Below are 12,669 nucleotides of genomic sequence, written 5' to 3'. Positions count from 1 at the left end.
CAATCTGCAGTGGCCCTGTCCTCTTAACCCTGGTAGGTAAAACATTGCACTTTTTGAGAACCTGCAATGTTTACATTGCAGGATTAAGTGACCCTTCAGGCACAGATAGAGTAAAACAGTTTTTTTTTTTTATTATTCAATTGATTAATTGATTCAATGCTTTCCATTTGGAAGTTTGAATATTTGCACAGTGCTCGCCGCGCATGCACATTAGGTCTGCCACGCTTCTCTTCAGGGCCATCTTTAGTGCGGGGAAAATGGGGCAGTTGCCCCTGGCCCTGTTGCTCCTGGGGGGCCCCAGAGCAGCTGCCCCGCGGGCCCCGTGATTTGCACAGCCCCCATGTAACCGGCGGTGTGGCTGCACAGAGCCACACCAGCCCTTGCACTAAGGGCCACCCGGTGAGCATGTGTCAGCAGGAGCCCGGTCGGGCGCTGTGACGCTTAAACAGCGCGACCGGGCCCCTTACTGTACCGACTGGGAGGAAGTGAGTGCCGCGCATCATTTTCTTCCACCGGAGATAATAGCCGCGCGGGAGGAGGAAGGCAGGGAGGAGGGGAGTTCTACAAGATAACCCCCAACTGCCTCAGTCTGCCGCTGGAACCCAGGGAAACCACCCTCCATAAAAAGGTAAGAACCTGGAGGGTGGCTAGATGTATATCTGTGTGTGTCAGTATGTCTGTCTGTGTGTATGTGTCAGTATGTCAGTATGTTTGTGTGTGTATGTCAGTATGTCTGTGTGTGTGTGTATGTCTTTGTGTGTGTGTGTGTGTGTGTGTGTGGATGTCAGTATGTCTGTGTGTGTGTGTATGTGTGTGTATGTGTGTCAGTATGTCTGTGTGTGTATGTCAGTCTGCCTGTGTACGTGTATGTCAGTATGTTTGTGTGTGTGTGTGTGTGTGTGTGTGTGCGCATGTCTGTCTGTGTGTATGTATGCCAGTATATCTCTGTGTGTGTGTGTGTATGTCTGTCTGTGTGTGTATGTCAGTGTGTCTGTGTGTCTGTGTGTGTATGTCAGTATGTCAGTGTGTGTGTGTATGTCAGTATGTCAGTGTATGTGTGTATGTCAATATGCCTGTCAGTGTATGTGTCTGTGTATGTTTCCGTATTTCTGTCAGTGTATGTGTCTGTGTGTGTGTCAGTATATCTGTCAGTGTGTGTATGTATGTATGTATGTGTGTGTGTGTGTGTGTGTGTGTATGTGTGTCAAAATGTCTGAATGTGTGTCAATATGTCTGCCAGTATATCATTGTGTGTCAGTGCATGTGTGTGTCAGTATGTATCTGCAAATGTTTTAATATGTCTGTGTATGTGTGTATGTGTCAGAATGTCTGTCAGTGTGATTGGGGGTTGGGCATAATTGGGGGAGGAGGGGGGCAGGGACTGGGCCCAGGGGGCCCAAGAAAATGCTTTCCCCAGGGTCCTATTCATATTATATACGGCCCTGCTTCTCTTTGAGGAGCCTTGGCTTGGACATTAGAGGAGGAGCACATGCTTTCAGTGTGACGCTGATAGGAGAGGTGAGCAGCAACAAACAAGGTGAGTAAATTAGGTAGAACACCTAATACTACTAGGGACAGGAACAATATAGTGTTAGGGATACGGCTTTTGGAATCCTGTAAACATTACTAATTGACATTTGAATGTCACCAATTTTATTAAACACACAACTGCTACTGACAATACAATACAAAAAAGTTAATTGGTTACACTGTATCTAGACCACATGAGTTAGCAGTTCAATCTCCTGTGGAGAGAGGAGAGAGAGAATAGAAACAGGAGCACACATTTAATGATATGATAATAGAAGTGAATCATATTGCACACTTTTTTCAGACACTGGTCAGACACGGCATTAAAACCACTGGTGAATAACATTGATTACATCATTACAATGGCACCTGTCAAGGGTGGGTTACATTAGGCAGCAAGTGGACAGTCAGTTTTTAAATTTCCTGTGTTGGAAACTGGAAAAATGGTCAAGCGAAAAGATCTGCGAGACTTCGACAAGGGTGAAACAGTGATGGCTAGACCACTGGGTCATAGCATCTCCAAGATGTTGTCTTGTGTTAGGGCCCTGGGTGCCCATGGATCATTTATGCACATGAGTAGTGAAGATCCACCTATCTGGTTCGATCACACATATTGCTGAAAAACTTAATGCTGGCCATGATAGAAAGGTGTCAGTAAGGGTTCCATGGTGTAATGGTTAGCACTCTGGACTTTGAATCCAGCGATCCGAGTTCAAATCTCGGTGGGACCTAGGTGCCTCTTTTAAAAATGTCACATCAAGAGAAAGCAACATTCAACAAAACATTCTTTCTTAAAAAATCCAATTTAAGCATATATAATCTGCCAATGCCAAATTGGAGTCAGCCCTCTCGACATTAGATACCAAACACATATTTCTTCAATAGACATCTCTGGCATCTGCTAGGTTTCATTTCTATCTAGAGCAGCAGGAAATGCTAGCAGAATGCTTGGTTGTATAGGGAGAGATATTAGCTATTATTAGATATTAGAAAGATATTAGATATTAGAAAGAGGGAAGTGCTCATGCCATTGTACAGAACACTGGTGAGACCTCACTTGGAGTACTGTACACTGTACACAGTACTGGAGACCATATCTTCTGAAGGATATTGATACCTTAGAGAGAGTTCAGAGAAGGGCTACTAAACTGGTTCATGGATTGCAGGATAAAACTTACCAGGAAAGGTTAAAGGATCTGAACATGTATAGCTTAGAAGAAAGACGAGGCAGGGGGGATATGATATTGATACCTTAGAGAGAGTTCAGAGAAGGGCTACTAAACTGGTTCATGGATTGCAGGATAAAACTTACCAGGAAAGGTTAAAGGATCTGAACATGTATAGCTTAGAAGAAAGACGAGGCAGGGGGGATATGAATTTAAATACATACATACATTTAAATACATACAGGGAATCAACACAGTAAAGGAGGAGACTATATTTAAAAGAAGAAAAACTACCACAACAAGAGGACATAGTCTAAAATTAGAGGGACAAAGGTTTAAAAATAATATCAGGAAGTATTACTTTACTGAGAGGGTAGTGGATGCATGGAATAGCCTTCCAGCTGAAGTGGTAAAGGTTAACACAGTAAAGGAGTTTAAGCATGCGTGGGATAGGCATAAGGCTATCCTAACTACAAGATAAGGCCATGGACTAATGAAAGTATTTAGAAAACTGGGCAGACTAGATGGGCCGAATGGTTCTTATCTGCCATCACATTCTATGTTTCTATGTCAGAACACACAGTGCATTACAGTTTCCTGCATGTGGGGCTATGGCCGCAGAATGTTCAGAGTGCCCATGAAGACCCCTGTCCACCACCTAAAATGTCTTCAATGGGGAAGTGAGCATCAGAAATGGACCATGGAGCAATGGAAGATGGTTGTCTGATCTGATGAATCATGTTTTCTTTTAGATCTAGTAGATCGCCGGGCCCATGTGCGTCATTTATCTGGAGAAAAGATTGTTCCAGACCACGTACACCCATGGCAGTGGCCTCTCTCAGCAGAATAATGGACCCTGCCACAGGAGTGGTTTGAGGAACTTGACAAAGAGTTCCTGTTGCCTTGACATCCAAATTCTCAGATCTCAATCAAGCATGTGTGGGATGTAGTGGGACAACAAATCCAATTCATGGAGGTCCTACCATTTGCTGCTAATGACTTTGTGCCAGATACTGCAGGATACTTTCAAAAGTCTTCTAGAGTCTATGCCTCAATGCATCAGTGTGCATCAACTGCCTACTCTTGTTGTCCTTACCATAGCAGAATGGACATTACCTTTCTGTCTCTGGAGCTGCCTGGTTGGTATAACTTGTAGCTGTCTACTCATGCTTCCCCGGCTTATTTATATTCTTTTTATGGTTTACTCCTGCATATTATTATTTTATTATACAAGAATCAGTACAGTATATTAAACATTGCATGTGGCAACTGGTACCATATCCTAATGTGTATTTTCTTACTGAAATGTCTCTGCTAAGCTTGTTAATTTTCACTGAAGAAATAAAGAATGTAAAAAATTTTGATAAATATTGCATGTTTAATTCTTACATCAACAGTTTGACGGAGTGACGGAGTGAGAGCAAGGTAGCGGCTATAGAAGGACAACGTAGTGTGAGTACCTGGAGTCTATATGGCACATATAGAAATACTAGGATTAAAAAAAATTGGGAGGAGAAGGTAGAGAGACCTGTGGCCAAGAAGTCAGATGGTGGGAAGAAAGAGGTTGGTCCCGGGGGTATTATTATTTTATTATTTATAAAGCACCAAGAAATTCCACAGCATTGTACCAAAAAAAGGAGGCAATGCCGGTGGAGCATGGTGCGTAGGTTGGAGAAACTCAGGCAGAGAACTTGCACCAACTCAGCCAAATGCAATGCTTTCCTCTTGTGAAGCTTGGATGCTTGTGCAACGCTCGCTATGCACATCAGGTTCCCTCCTCTATGAGGAGCATTGGATTGGACCATTCCAGTGGAGACCAAGTCTCCTCCATGACATTGTGGGAGGAGTTGAGAAAATAGTGCAGCGCACTCAGACTACAAAAATACAAAAAACAAAGAAGGCTACTAAAATGCCTAACTAAGTATAAATATGGGGATTTGGTTCCACCATATGGCCATATGTTGTTAAGCCCACCACTACTTTCAAAGTACCCCATTATCGGTGGGTCCTACACTACAATGTGGGAGACAAATAAATAGTAATAGTGTCATAAATAAAATAGTGTTAAATACTAGTAAGAGCATAGTGAGTATACAAACAAAAGTGATGAAAGCAATTAAAAGCAGTGTTAAAACTAAATAATTAATGTGTTAGTGCTGAAAATGAGTATACTCACTAATGCAGATGACTGTGTTCACTGGAAAAAATAATAAAAGTGACTTGACTAATGACAAACTCCTCCTTAATATACACACCTGTGGCCACCTCTAAAGGAGACTCTGAAGCTGGGGGGGCCTGGGCGGGGTGCTTAACCCCTAAGGAATCTGGTCTGGACTCCAAATATAGTATAAACAGAGAAAGGATAGGGGGCACTCCCGGGACCTGAATTTTGCATGAAAGGTGCTGCCGCTGTGACCAAAATTTCATGAATGAGAAAATAGTGCAGCGCACTCAGACTACAAAAATACAAAAAACAAAGAAGGCTACTAAAATGCCTAACTAAGTATAAATATGGGGATTTGGTTCCACCATATGGCCATATGTTGTTAAGCCCACCACTACTTTCAAAGTACCCCATTATCGGTGGGTCCTACACTACAATGTGGGAGACAAATAAATAGTAATAGTGTCATAAATAAAATAGTGTTTTTTAACTTTTTAATTGAATAATTTTCACTGAAGAAATAAAGAATGTAAAAAATTTTGATAAATATTGCATGTTTAATTCTTACATCAACAGTTTGATGGAGTGACGGCTTGAGAGCAAGGTAGCGGCTATAGAAGGACAACGTAGTGTGAGTACCTGGAGTCTATATGGCACATATAGAAATACTAGGATTAAAAAAAAATGGGAGGAGAAGGTAGAGAGACCTGTGGCCAAGAAGTCAGATGGTGGGAAGAAAGAGGTTGGTCCCGGGGGTATTATTATTTTATTATTTATAAAGCACCAAGAAATTCCACAGCATTGTACCAAAAAAAGGAGGCAATGCCGGTGGAGCATGGTGCGTAGGTTGGAGAAACTCAGGCAGAGAACTTGCACCAACTCAGCCAAATGCAATGCTTTCCTCTTGTGAAGCTTGGATGCGTGTGCAACGCTCGCTGTGCACATCAGGTTCCCTCCTCTATGAGGAGCATTGGATTGGACCACTCCAGTGGAGACCAAGTCTCCTCCATGACATTGTGGGAGGAGTTGTGACAAGCGCTGGGGGAGCCTCATACCTGTAGAAGTTATGTAAAATCCTTTATTTTATTAACTTTATAGCACAATAAATAGCAAAATTTAGCTACTTTTTTAACAAATAAATATGCAAGCTTGCCAGAAAATGTACAGATCAACTTTCACATATTTAGTGTGTTGTAATTAAATGTTGGAATAATTATAAAATCATCTACACTTGCCTCTTTAATTTGGCTTTTTTACATGGAGTATGGATCGGGCCCCTTCCCCCAATGTAATTGTATGGTTTTCGTCAATCATCCTGCGACTAGGGACACCTGGCAAAGGTCTCAATAAATTACATTATGGCTTTTAGTTACAAGATTTTATTAATTTCTTTGAAGGAACCAGGATATGTCTGATTTTATGTTAAATTTGTTACATGTTATTGTTCTGTCTGTAAAAATCTTGGTGTGTTTGCTTAACTTGTCATTTTGCTACCGTAAAAAGGACACTGCAGAACCCTAAAGCACTTTAGCTTGCTGAAATGCTTTATATGTGAACTGTGTGTCCTATTTTTATTTTTTTTAAAAAGTGCAGATTTCAATAGAATTTGACACTTTTACCATTTAACCTTGTTACACCCCCGCTGGCTGTCAGTCAGACAACCAGTCCTGTTACTTAATGTTTAGTTTTTTAGCTCAGAGAAAGAGTGAGATGTGGAAGAAGGGGAGAGATTTCAAAGACTGCAGACACAAGATATGCAGCTTTTGCAAACTGTTTTAGATATACACCCAATTAAAATGGTATAATTAAATTCTAATTTTTAGTGTCTGGAGTTCCATGGTGCCATCTTTGGTGCTAAACGAGAATCTCCTATGTGCTGCTTGGGCCAATGAGAAAGCATTAACCTAAGCAGCAAAGGGTGATTAGCTGAGTGAGTCAGCTGACTGCTTTCAGCCTATCACCGAACCCACTGCTGGTATGCATTGGTATAGCAGAAATAAGTGTATAACTAGTCATACCTCCAAGGGGCTGTGCTATAGGTGGTTAGGGACCCGTGTTCTGTGTTAATCTGCTGAAGATTGCTTTAACACTTAATAAAGAGACAGCGCAAGGTGACTCCAGGCACCATAACCACTTTAAATAGATTAAATTATATAGTGCCTATGGTGTTCCTTTAAGATAACAAAATGCAGTATACATGATTTGCATATACAGATATACTGCAGCTGTCCTAAAGAAAACATAAATAAATAAAATAGGCTGATCATTGAAGTGACCAAAGAGGAGTCAGATATGAAGACATTGCCATCTTCTCATATGACCATGTCCTGTTTTTAACCCATTTCACTGAATGATGTGCTCTATCTACTTACAGAAAAATGGCCAATGCAATTGATTCCATAAGGAGCAAGGAAAGTGGTGGGAGAGTAGGAAAGACATGTGCTGTGGTGACTTGTGGACCGGAAGTGACATTGAACCATTATTTATGGAAGCACTAAATGAGTGGGCAGCATCCAGTATGCTGCAGAGAAGAAGGCCACGAGTATGATCTACCCAATCGATTAGCACAGAGTGCAGGATAAGTCTGGAATGCTTTGCTGATCAGATAGGTCTCATGACAGTATCCCAAGTAGACATGCCCTCTGGACTGAAAGTACTGGTAAACATATTAAACCGAAGAGGCTTCAGAAGGATGGTGTGTAATACATTATGTATATGCATTTCCATTGGTAAGTCAATAGAGTATGAGACCGGATTGATCTGCGTCAGGATATTTAAATGGAAAAAATTAATTGAGGTGCCTGCTTCATGGAAGATGCTTGTAGATGGATATCATGGGCAGAAAATCATATCTGTTCCCTCAGGTGGTAAGAAGGAGCTGCTCAACAGTGTTTAGCAGCTTCTATCCTTTGCTGTACAGAAGATTTCACTGAGAGGCGCTGAACCTTCTCTAAAGTTCAACATAAGTTCAACCAGCTAAAATCCCATCGAGACCTGGTATTTCTTGTGAAGCCAATGCAGTCAAGAGGTCGGTGGTATGCTGGCCATACACTACGTGCAATGGACTGTTGCCAGAAGACTTATGAGTAGTGTTTTTGATAGATAACTATGCCCAAGGAAGCAGGTCAGCCCAGCCATCTTGGTGGTGGAAAACAAAACAGTGAAGGTATTGTTCGAGGGACTTGGCACCTCCGTTGGACTGGGGATAGTAGGCAGAAAATAAGTAAATGGTAATACCATCTCCATGCAAAAGGCTCTCTAGAAACGGGAAATAAACTCACTACCTCTATCTAACGCCTCTATCTATCTAATAATTTGTTAAGGAATGATGTGTAAACAAAACACCTCCATGCAGAAGACCTTTTTTTTTTAAATTGGTCTATGATCATAAGTATGACAGTATATCCATTGGAAGGTCAACAATTAAATCCACCACTAGATGAGACCAAGGTTTATTGTGAATCAATAAAGGATTAAGCAATCCACATGGTAATCTATTTATAGTTTTCACCCTAGCGCAAATATCACAGGTCAAAACGTTCTGTAAGGAGAGCCAACAAAAGTTGGGGAAGAGAGTAGAAATAGTTTTAGAGATTCCTGGGTGCCCTGCTGTCTTAGTGTCATGATACAAAGACAACAAAACTTGTATTTTATTTATTTTATGTTAGGCTGTATTGGCTCCAATGTAGCCGAGGATAAGGTAAGTATGGTCGTTACTTTGATCCGTTCTGAAGAAATGACTGGTGGATGGTCAATATCATGAGTATCATCAGGTTCAAATTGCTTAGATAAGGCATCAGTCATGGTATTGTTATTGCCTGGTCTGTAAGGTATGATGTAATTAAAATAAGATAGAAAAAGGGACCATTTCGCTTGATGAGAAAAAATTACTTTGCCCTCACTTAAATAAAAAATTATTGTGATCTGTCAGTATGATCACCGGATCCTAAAGCCCTCTAACTCAATTATTTAAATGCTAGTGTGATAGCAATGAGTTCTCTGTTGCTAATATTATAGTTCTGTTCAGACTCAGATATTTGTTTTCTTTTAATAGAAACCACAAAGGTGCAATGCTTTATTAGGGGACTCTTTCTGTGACAGGCTCCTACCCCTATCTCAGAGGCATCCACTTCCAAAACAAAGGAAAGAGAAGAATCAGGATGTCTGAGTATAGGGGCAGTAACAAAGGCATCTTTAGGACTGAAAAGGCATTGATGGCTTCAAGAGTCAATTCAAGAGTCTTTAAGTTGGTAATTGGTGCAATAATAGTGGAAAACTCATTTATGGTAATAACTGGCAAAGCCAATGTATCTTTGTATTGCTCTCAAACCTTGAGGCAACAGCCATTCAAGCAAAGTAGAGAGTTTCTTTGAGTCCATGCAAAACCCAGAGGCAGAGTTACGTACCTCATGAAGTAAACCTCAGTTTGGTCAAACAGACACTTCTCTAATTTGCAGTGCTGGTAATACAAAATATTTTAACCCCTAGTATTGGCAAAATTCGGGATACCCAAATTCTGGGTAGACGGCATGTCGTTTTCCGGCTTGAAAGTTCCCAGAGTATGGGCAAGGGACCTGGAGCAAGGGAGCCATACCCCAGGAATTATCAAGTCAGAAAGCGACGTTTGTGTTTTTCTTAATTTCTTTGCTTTTTCTTTCCAACACTGCTAATTTTGTCCCTGCTTATTTTACTCCAATAAAGTTATTTAAACTTACCTGAAATTCCTCTTCTCCATTTTCCTACTTGGATCAATCATCGTGAAGAGTACACACCGTAGCCTATATAGGCATCCTAGAGCTTCCTATACAGAGCCTGGTACGCTCTTTACTGTGTGAGTTCTATTCCTTTGGGTGTTTTTTGGGTTTTTTTTATTTGTATTTTATTGTAGCACATAGGGAACTGTACAAAACAGTGAAAGGCATGTCATGCTACTTTTTGTGTGCATTTAAAAGAAAATTATGAACAGCGACAATTGTCATATGAAATATAAAATATAGCGCAGTGAGGCCGACGTGCATCTAAATGTTATCAGTTTAACAATGCATTTTTTAAGACAAGTAACCTGCACTCAGAGACATTCTGCTTTCAATGGGGGTGGGGGGGATGGGAGGGAGAAGAGGTGGTTGAATCTCAGGTGAGAGCAAGCATGTAAGAACACTTGGTGAAAAAAAACCATATAACATTAAAGTAGATTGTATAAGACTAGAGACACAATCTACAATATACGGTTAGTGATATGAGCATCCAAGATTTGGTTGGAAGGAATGTCTCTGTGCCAGAAACGGATCTCAAGTGCTGGCCAGGTTCGGTTTCACCGCTGTTGGCCTGGCTTTCAGGTAGAAGGGTCGGACATTACTCACGTCCCACATCTGGGTCGATGGTTGGGGGTTTGCATTGGGAGTCGATGTCTGCAGGGTCTCTGGTGTAAGCAGCCCCAGTGCCTTGAAGAATTTCCCTGCGTCCGACTGTTGCTGTATCTGAATTCTCCTCCTGTCGTGAAGCACAGTGAGTTTGCAGCCGGGACCCCAGCTCGTGATCTCTCAAGTGCTGGGTGACGGGACGTAAGAATTGCCACCATACCATGGTGGACCTAGTCAGGTCGTTAAAGAAGGTGAGGTCAGCACCTTCAAAGTGGTACAAAGGTGTGTCGCGGACAGCTGCTTGTATCAGCTGCTTACTTCGCAGAGTTTGGAAGCATATCAGCAAGTCCCTGTGAACCCCGTCTGGGACCTTAGCTGGATCCTGAAGTAACTTTCCATCAAGATTGCTTTCACTTTAGATGGTGATAGTATGCTGCTTAGCAGGCTGCGGATGTAATGAGGGATTTCGGATTCTGTGACGTCCTCAGGGACACTCCGAATCTTGAGGTTGCGCTGTCGCTTGGAATCTTCAAGCACTGCAATACTGCCCCCCATGAGGAGATTTGCTTGTTTGAGCTTGTCCATTTTGGACTGCTGAGCATCCTGCCGGCATTGCACAATGTCACTAGAGTCTTCCAGTGATTGCAGTCAAGCTGTGATGACCCCCAAGTCCTTCTGGACCATTGCTATGTCCGCGGCAAATAGGGTTTTCATTTCCCTTAGCAGGTTTTGAATGTCAGCTTTGCTTGCTGGCATTTTTTCCAGACTGAGGGTGATTCTTGCCCATGGCCCTCTGCATGTTGGGGTGTGAGATGTCTTCTGGTTCACTCTCTTCCGAAGCACAGTCAGAGTCCCCCCTCGCAGGCGCCATCTTGGTAGGCCGTGGTTGTCGAGTCACTCTGAGCAAAGTGCTATATATTGTGAAGAAGAGGCCACATCGAGTCTCCTGAGTTTAGTCTTTTTCCCCATAATGTCTGGCCGTCTTTTGGGTGTTTATCGGGCAGTTTTACTGATTTTGTGTTGGTAGAAATCAGTGCTCTCGCAGGAGCTCTTTGCATGTGCGTCTGCTTCGATCGCTGGCTAGCTCCACCCCCATTCCTTTGGTGTTTTATGAATGTTTTTTGTTTAATTTAAACAGAAAGCACTATGTATTACATAGGAGATTTTTTAAAATGTAAACCAACTTGATTCAGAAGTCCTATACAAGATTTTGGGAGGAGGAGTATGACTACAAGTATTAGAAGCCTCCATCATAACAGGCATTTGCTGAAGAGGAGGGCTTGACTTTGAGGAGACAAGTAAGCAGTGCGCTCCAAGAGAGTTTGAAGTGCTTGTGAAACTGGACCATACAGTGGTCCTATTATTTCTCGTTGGTTTCACAAGCTGCTAACTTTTGTCCCTAGCCTGCAGGGTCTATGTCCCTGTCTAATATCAAGATGCTATACACACATATGCTGAATGTGGGAAAGTAGACAGAGAATTGAATAAAGTATATTACCAGACCATAGAGTGGCCCGGCTTAACATAAAATAGAGTGGAATTGTGATTAATAGATTAGTCAAGGTAAGGGTTACAGAAATACAGAATATCAAACTCTAGCCAAGGTCAAGGTAACACAGGTACAGAAATACAGATATAATAGCCAAGGTAAAAACAGAAAATCAGATATAAGCAAATATAATGCTCTGATCGAGAACCGAGACAGAAATTATGACAGGGCAATGGAAATTGGGTCAAAGGCATGCAATGTCTGGTCCACATCTCTCCAGTGACCCCAAAAAGTGCAGAAACGAGTTCTCTAGAGTGACGTGGTCATTCGCAGACTGGAAGTGACAGGGAACATTTTGGATCTATTTATTGACGAACTTTGTGAGCAGCCAGTTTACATTATAATAAAGGGAAGCGGGCCACGTGTGCGATCTACCAGATCGAAGTGCATGGCATACAGGAGAAGACTGGAATGCATGTCAAGAGGGAGAAGAAATCTAAGCCTATGCTTTGCATGTTTATTTGTATGCAATATCCATAAATTGCATTAAAAATGGAAATCTAACCCTTTAAAGGGCTTTTTTATAGGTATGAGACTCAAAATTCGGTGCCAATGCTATTGCAGTGCATCTTCCATGATGAGAAAAGGTCATCAAGCCCTAGAAAATTGCTCAAAATAAATGGTTCGCTGTAGCAATTGTGACATTCCTAATAGTAAAAAACACCTCGAAGAAGTGGTTTAATGCATTGCAAGGAAGTGTTTTTCTTGTTTTTTATGTTTTCTATTTTAAACTCTGTTTTGCAATAATTTCACCTTAGGCATGACAGTGTGATAAATCGAAAACCTGAACAGCTTTCAACTCTTGATCATTATTCAAAAAAACAATAAATACCAGCAAGGAATTGAGTTACAATCAGATGATTATTTAGTGCCTGGGGATTAACACAGTCAGGTAATGCT

General features: G+C 41.6%; 1 non-coding gene across 1 annotated transcript; it reads left to right on the top strand.

The window, feature by feature from the left end:
• The first annotated feature begins 2,189 nt into the window (after positions 1-2,189).
• On the top strand, positions 2,190-2,261 carry TRNAQ-UUG (transfer RNA glutamine (anticodon UUG)). Its single transcript has one exon. It is a non-coding gene; the product is annotated as a tRNA-Gln (tRNA).
• The last annotated feature ends 10,408 nt before the right edge of the window (positions 2,262-12,669 follow it).

The sequence above is a fragment of the Pelobates fuscus genome, chromosome 11 (assembly GCF_036172605.1).
Source record: "Pelobates fuscus isolate aPelFus1 chromosome 11, aPelFus1.pri, whole genome shotgun sequence".
Lineage (NCBI taxonomy): Eukaryota > Metazoa > Chordata > Amphibia > Anura > Pelobatidae > Pelobates > Pelobates fuscus.
Note: the sequence above shows the minus strand (reverse complement) of the source record. Positions and strands in the feature narration are given on the sequence as shown.